Here is a 6,857-nt window from a genome sequence, read left to right as displayed (position 1 = left end):
TTGTAAGTCTCTAAGGACTTGCTTTATGAATCTGGGTGCTTCTGTATTGGGTGCCTATATATTTAGGATTGTTAGCTCTTCTTGTTGAATTGATCCCTTTACCATTATGTAATGGCCTTCTTTGTCTCTTTTGATCTTTGTTGGTTTAAAGTCTGTTTTACCCGAGACTAGGATTGCAACCCCTTTCTTTTTTTGTTTTCCATTTGCTTGGTAGATCTTCCTCCTTCCCTTTATTTTGAGCCTGTGTGTGTCTCTGCACATGAGATGGGTCTCCTGAATACAGCACACTGATGGGTCTTGACTCTATCCAATTTGCCAGTCTGTGTCTTTTAATTGGAATGTTTAGCCCTTTTACATTTAAGATTAATATTGTTATGTGTGAATTAGATCCTGTCTTTATGATGTTAACTGGTTATTTTGCTCATTAATTGATGTAGTTTCTTCCTAGTGTTGATGGTCTTTACAATTTGGCATGTTTTTGCAGTGGCTGGTACTGGTTGTTCCTTTCCATGTTTAGTGCTTCCTTCAGGATCTCTTGTAAGGCAGGCTTGGTGGTGACAAAATCTCTCAGCATTTGTTTGTCTGTAAAGGATTTTATTTCTCCTTCGCTTATGAAGCTTAGCTTGGCTGGATATGAAATTCTGGGTTTAAAATTCTTTTCTTTAAGAAAGTTGAATATTGACCCCCATTCTCTTCTGGCTTGTAGAGTTTCTGCCAAGAGATCCACTGTTAGTCTGATGTGCTTCCCTTTGTGGGTAACCCGACCTTTCTCTCTGGCTGCCCTTAACATTTTTTCTTTCATTTCAACTTTGGTGAAGCTGACAATTGTGTGTCTTAGAGTTGCTCTTCTTGAGGAGTATCTTTGTGGCGTTCCCTGTTTTTCCTGAATTTGAATGTTGGCCTGCCTCACTAGGTTGGGGAAGTTCTCCTGGATAATATCCTGCAGAGTGTTTTCCAACTTGGTTCCATTCTCCTCCTCACTTTCAAGTATACCAATCAGACATAGATTTGGTCTTTTCACTAGTCTCATATTTCTTGGAGGCTTTATTCATTTCTTTTTATTCTTTTTTCTCTAAACTTCTCTTCTCACTTCATTTCATTCATTTGATCTTCAATCACTGATACCCTTTCTTCCCCTTTATCAAATCGGCTACTGAAGCTTATGCATGCATCACGTAGTTCTTGTGCCATGGTTTTCAGCTTCATCAGGTCATTTAAGGACTTCTCTACACTGTTTATTCTAGTTAGCCATTCGTCTAATCTTTTTTCAAGATTTTTAGCTTATTTGTGATGGGTTTGAACATCCAACTTTAGCTCGGAGAAGTTTGTTATTACTGATCGTCTGAAGCCTTCCTCTCTCAACTCGTCAAAGTCATTCTTCATCCAGCTTTGTTCCATTGCTGGTGAGGGGCTGCATTCCTTTGGAGGAGAAGAGGCACTCTGATTTTTAGAATTTTCAGCCTTTCTGCTCTGGTTTCTCCCCATCTTTGTGGTTTTATCTGCCTTTGGTCTTTGATGATGGTGATGCACAGTTGGGGTTTTTGTGTGGATGTCCTTTCTATTTGTTAGTTTTCCTTCTAAGAGTCAGAACCCTCAGCTGCAGGTCTGTTGGAGTTTGCCGGAGGTCCATTCCAGACCCTGTTTGCCTGGGTATCACCAGGAGAGGCTGCAGAACAGCAAATATTGCAGAACAACAGATGTTGCTGCCTGATCCTTCCTCTGGCAGCTTCGGCTCAGAGGGGCACCCAGCCGTATGAGGTGTCAGTCGGCCCCTACTGGGAGGTGTCTCCCAGTTAGGCTACTCCAGGGTCAGGGACCCACTTGAGAAGGCAGTCTGTCCATTCTCAGATCTCAAACTCCGTGCTGGGAGAACAACTATTCTCCTCAAAGTTGTCAGACAGGGACCTTTAAATCTGCAGAAGTTTCTGCTGCTTTTTGTTCAGCTATGCCCTGCCCACAGAGGTGGAGTCTACAAAGGCAGGCAGGCCTCCTTGAGCTGCGGTGGGCTCCACCCAGTTGGAGCTTCCCGGCCGCTTTGTTTACCTACTCAAGCCTCAGCAATGGCGGATGCCCCTCCCCTAGTCTCACTGCTACCTTGCAGTTGGATCTCAGACTGCTGTGTTAGCAGTGAGTGAGGCTCCATGGGCATGGGACACTCTGAGCCAGGCGCAGGATATAATCTCCTGGTGTGCCATTTGCTAAGGCCATTGGAAAAGTGCAGTATTAGGGTGGGAGTGTCCCAATTTTCCAGGTACTGTCTGTCACAGCTTCCCTTTGCTAGGAAGGGGAATTCTCCAACCCCTTGTGCTTCCCAGGTGAGAGGATGCCCTGCCCTGCTCCGTGGGCTGTACCCACTGTCTGACAAGCCCCAGTAAGATGAACCTGGTACCTCAGTTGGAAATACAGAAATCACCTGTCTTCTGCATTGCTCACACTGGGAGCTGCAGACTGGAGCTCTTGCTATTCGGTCGTCTTTGAATCGCATCGATCTTTTGTATTTCAGTGGTGTCAGTAATAATATATTCTGTTTCATTTCTTGGTGAGGTTATTTGGATTTTCTCTCCTCTTTTCTTGGTTAATCTTGCTAATGGTCTATCAATTTTATTTATCTTTTCGAAGAACCAGCTTTTTGTTTCATTTATCTTTTGTATTTTTTGTTTTTTTGTTTCAATTTTGTCTAGTTCTGCTCTGATCTTGGTTATTTTCTTTCTTCTGCTGGGCTTGGGTTAGGTTTGTTCTTGTTTTTCTGGTTCCTTGAGGTGTGACCTTAGATTGTCTATTTGTGCTCTTTCAGACTTTTTGATGTAGACTTATAGGGCTATGAACTTTCCTCTTAGCACTGCCTTTGCTGTGTCCCAAAGGTTTTGAAAGGTTGTATCATTATTGTTGTTCAGTTCAAATAATTTTAAATTTCCATCTTGATTTCATTTTGACCCAATGCTTATTCAGGATCAGGTTATTTAATTTCCATGTATTTGCATGGTTTTGGGGGTTCCTTTTGGAGTTGCTTTCCAGTTTTATTCCACTGTGGTCTGAGAGAGTGCTTCATGTAATTTCAATTTTCTTAAATTTATTAAGGCATGTTTTATGGCCTATCATATGGTCTATCTTGGAGAAATTTCCATGCACTGTTGAATAGAATATGTATTCTGTGGTTGTTGGATGAAATGTTCTGTATGTATCTTTTAAGTTCATTTGTTCCATGGTATAGTTTAAATCCATTGTTTCTTTGTTGACTTTCTGTCTTCATGACCTGTCTAGTGCTGTCAGTGGAGTATTGAAGTCCTCCACTATTATTGTTTTGCTGTCTATCTTATTTCTTAGGTCTATTAGTAATTATTTTATAAATTTGGGAGCTCCAGTGTTAGGTTCATATATATTTAGGGTTGTGATATTTTCCTGTTAGACAAATCCTTTTACCATTATATAGTGTCTCCCTTTGTCTCTTTTAACCACTGTTACTTTAAAATTTGTTTTGTCTGATGTAAGAATAGCTACCCCTGCTCACTTTTGGTGTTCATTTGCATGAAATGTCTTTTTCCACTCCTTTACTTTAAGTTTATGTGAGTCCTTGTGTGCTAGATGAATCTCCTGAAGGTAGCAGATAGTTGGTTGGTGAGTTCTTATCTATTCCACAGTTTTGTGTCTTTTAAGTGGAGCATTAGGCCACTTACATTCAATGTTAATATTGAAATGTGTCATACCATTGCATTAATCATGCTCTTTGTTGCCTGTGTACTTTGATTTTATTTTGTTTTTTGCTTTTGCTTTTTAACTTGTGTTTTTGTTTTATAGATTCTGTGTGATTTATGCTTTAAAGAGGTTCTGTTTTGATGTGTTTCCAGGACTTGTTTCAAGATTTAGAGCTCCTTTTAGCAGTTCTTGTAGTGGGGGCTTGGTAATGGTGAATTCTGCCAGCATTTGTTTGTCTGAAAACAACTGTATCTTTCCTTAATATATGATGCTTAGTTTTGCTGTATACAAAATTCTTGGCTCATAATTGTTTTGTTTGAGGAGGCTGAAGATAGGGCTCCAATCCCTTCTAGGCTGTAAGGTTTCTGCTGATAATTCTGCTGTTTATCTGATAGGTTTCCCTTTACAGGTTACCTGGTGCTTCTGACTTATAGCTCTTAACATTCTTTCCTTCATCTTAACTTTGGATAACCTGATGACAATGGGTCTAGGTGAGATTTTTTTTGCGATGAATTTCCCAGGTATTCTTTGTGCTTCTTGTATTTGCAGTCTAGGTAACTAGCAAGACTGGGAAATTTTTCCTGGATTATTCTCCCAGTTATGTTTTCCAAGCTTTTAGAATTCTCTTCTTCCTCAGGAACACCAATTATTCTTAGGTTTGGTCGTTTAACATAATCCCAGACTTCTTGGAGTCTTTGTTTGTATTTTCTTATTCTTTTTTCTTTGTCTTTGTTGGACTGGGTTAATTCAAAGACCTTGTATTTAGCTCTGAATTTCTTTCTTCTACTTGTTCAATTCTATTGCTGAGACTTTCCAGAGCATTTCACATTTCTAGAAATGTGTCCAAAGTTTCCTGAATTTTTTATTGTTTTTTTCTTTAAACTATCTATTTCCTTGAATATTTATGCCTTCACTTCTTCTATCATTTTTTGGATTTCCTTGCATTAGGTTTCACCTTTCTCTGGTCCTTCTCGCCCCCCTGCCCCCCACCCCCAACACACACACACACACACACACAATTAGTTTAACTAACCTCCTGAATTCGTTTTCAGGTAAATCAGGTATTTCTTCTCGGTTTGGATCCACTGCTGATGAACTAGTATGATTTTTGATGGCGGGGGGGTGGGGGGTGTTGAAGAGCTTTGTCTTGTCATATTACCAGGGCTGGTTTTCTGATTCCTTCTCATTTGGGTAGGCTCTGTCAGAGGAAAAGTCTAGGGCTGAAGACTGTTGTTCAGATTCTTTTGTCCCACAAAGTATTCCCTTGATGTAGTACTCTCCCCCTTTTCCTATGGATGTGGTTTCTTGTGAGCCGAACTGCAGTGATTGTTGTCTCTCTTCCGGGTCTAGCTGTCTACTCAGCTCCGAACTGGTACTGTGGGGTGTCTGCACTGAGTCCTGTGATGTGAACCATCTATGGGTCTCAGCCATGGACACCAGCGCCTGTTCCAGTGGAGGTGGCAGAGAGTGCAGTGGACTCTGTGGGGGTCCTTAGCTTTGATGGTTTAATGCTCTATTTTTGTGCTGGTTGACCTCCAGCCAGCAGGTGGAACTTTCCAGAAAGCATCAGCTGTAGTAGTGTGGAGAGGGACTGGTGGTGGGCAGGGCCCTAGAACTCCCAAGATTATATGCCCTTTGTCTTCCGCTATCAGGGTGGATAGGGAAGGACCATCAGATGGGGGTGGTGCTAGGTATGTCTGAGCTCAGATTCTTCTTGGGCTGGTCTTGCTGTGGCTGCTGTGAGGGATGGTGAACATGGCTGCCTGCAAGGGTGCTCCATACAAAGAGAAGCAGGGGCAACCAGATTTCATAGTCCTGTAAGGATAGCCCAAGAAGAGAAATAAAAGACCTCTGAGCACCATAAAGCTGCAGGGGAGCCCTCATTCACACAGACGGCAGCTGGGCACCATAATCCCAGCGTGCACACCTCGTATATGCAGCACAAGACCACTTACTAAAGCAACCACAGTTGGCCAACACAACCCTTACCCGATACCTAACCAACTAGCCCACACAGTGCTTGCCAAACCAACACCTAGCACTGTCTTTCTCCAATGTGGGACACAGACTGTGAGTCTTGGCTTTAAAAAAATGTCTCACCCAACTTTCCCGCCAAGTCTTACCTCCCAAAGTCTATCCTCTCTTGGTTGAAATGGATTTCCTTTTTGGCAGTAGAACTTCCATTCATTACTCAGCGCTTAGTCTCAGAGTCTTTTGGTTGGTGTATTATTTCACATTTTTAAGCTAGTGGGAAGCCCAATCACCTGACTCATCATGCTTTCCACAATAACCCATCTGGTTTTGAGTACCTTGGATAATTGGAGTGGGTTTTGTAATCTCCACTTCTACCCAAGTGCGGACTCCCAGGACTTTCCCACTCACAACCTGTCAAGCAATTAAGTGGTCCCCGAGCAGCAGTGTGGTTGGTAATGGGACTACGAAGCTCCTGAATGCAACTGCTAGGTTCACACACCACACTTCCATAGATTCAGCCAGTAGGGAGACCATGAAGTCAAATACGGTCAGACAGTTTATTACTCACACAAAATGCATAAGAACCACAAGCATGGTGTCAGCTCCCTGCATCCCTAATTCCATAGAATGACACTGAACAAAGAGGCCAGATGACAGATGGCACAGGTGGTAGGTCGCTCTGCTACTGAAGAGTCAGCTCTAACTCTTAGCCAAATAGATAAACTCACAAAGAAGTCTGCAGTTGAACCCTGAGGGAGCAAGGTCAAAAGTCCTGTGATCAACTGAAACTAAAGAGACGAATGAGAAATGTCCTTGTGGTCATCTCCCACAAGATATGGGGGTGGGTGGGAACTGCCCATGGCATCTCTTTACCAGCTTGCTTATCCTTTCTTGCTCCAGGAGGAATCGCAGGGTACTTTGCCAAAACTCAGGTTGTGCTGCAGTCAATTCTGGTCCCATATGTAATCCATAAAGACATGGTCGGTATGGAGTTGTGCAAGGTTGTCAGGAAGTTGCAGCAGAGCAGCTCCCCTGAATACCTCTTCCAGATCTCAAAGTTTGGGAAGCATTGAGTATCCTGGATAGTTCAGAAGGAGGCTGGCCACACAGGAGTGTGGACTGGCTTAAAAAAGGTTTTAATGCATCAAAGAGGGTGACTCCTACAAGATGATTCATGGCACACGTGTGGG

The sequence above is a fragment of the Rhinopithecus bieti genome, unplaced genomic scaffold (assembly GCF_001698545.2).
Source record: "Rhinopithecus bieti isolate Rb0 unplaced genomic scaffold, ASM169854v2 scaffold_3767, whole genome shotgun sequence".
NCBI lineage: Eukaryota > Metazoa > Chordata > Mammalia > Primates > Cercopithecidae > Rhinopithecus > Rhinopithecus bieti.
Note: the sequence above shows the minus strand (reverse complement) of the source record.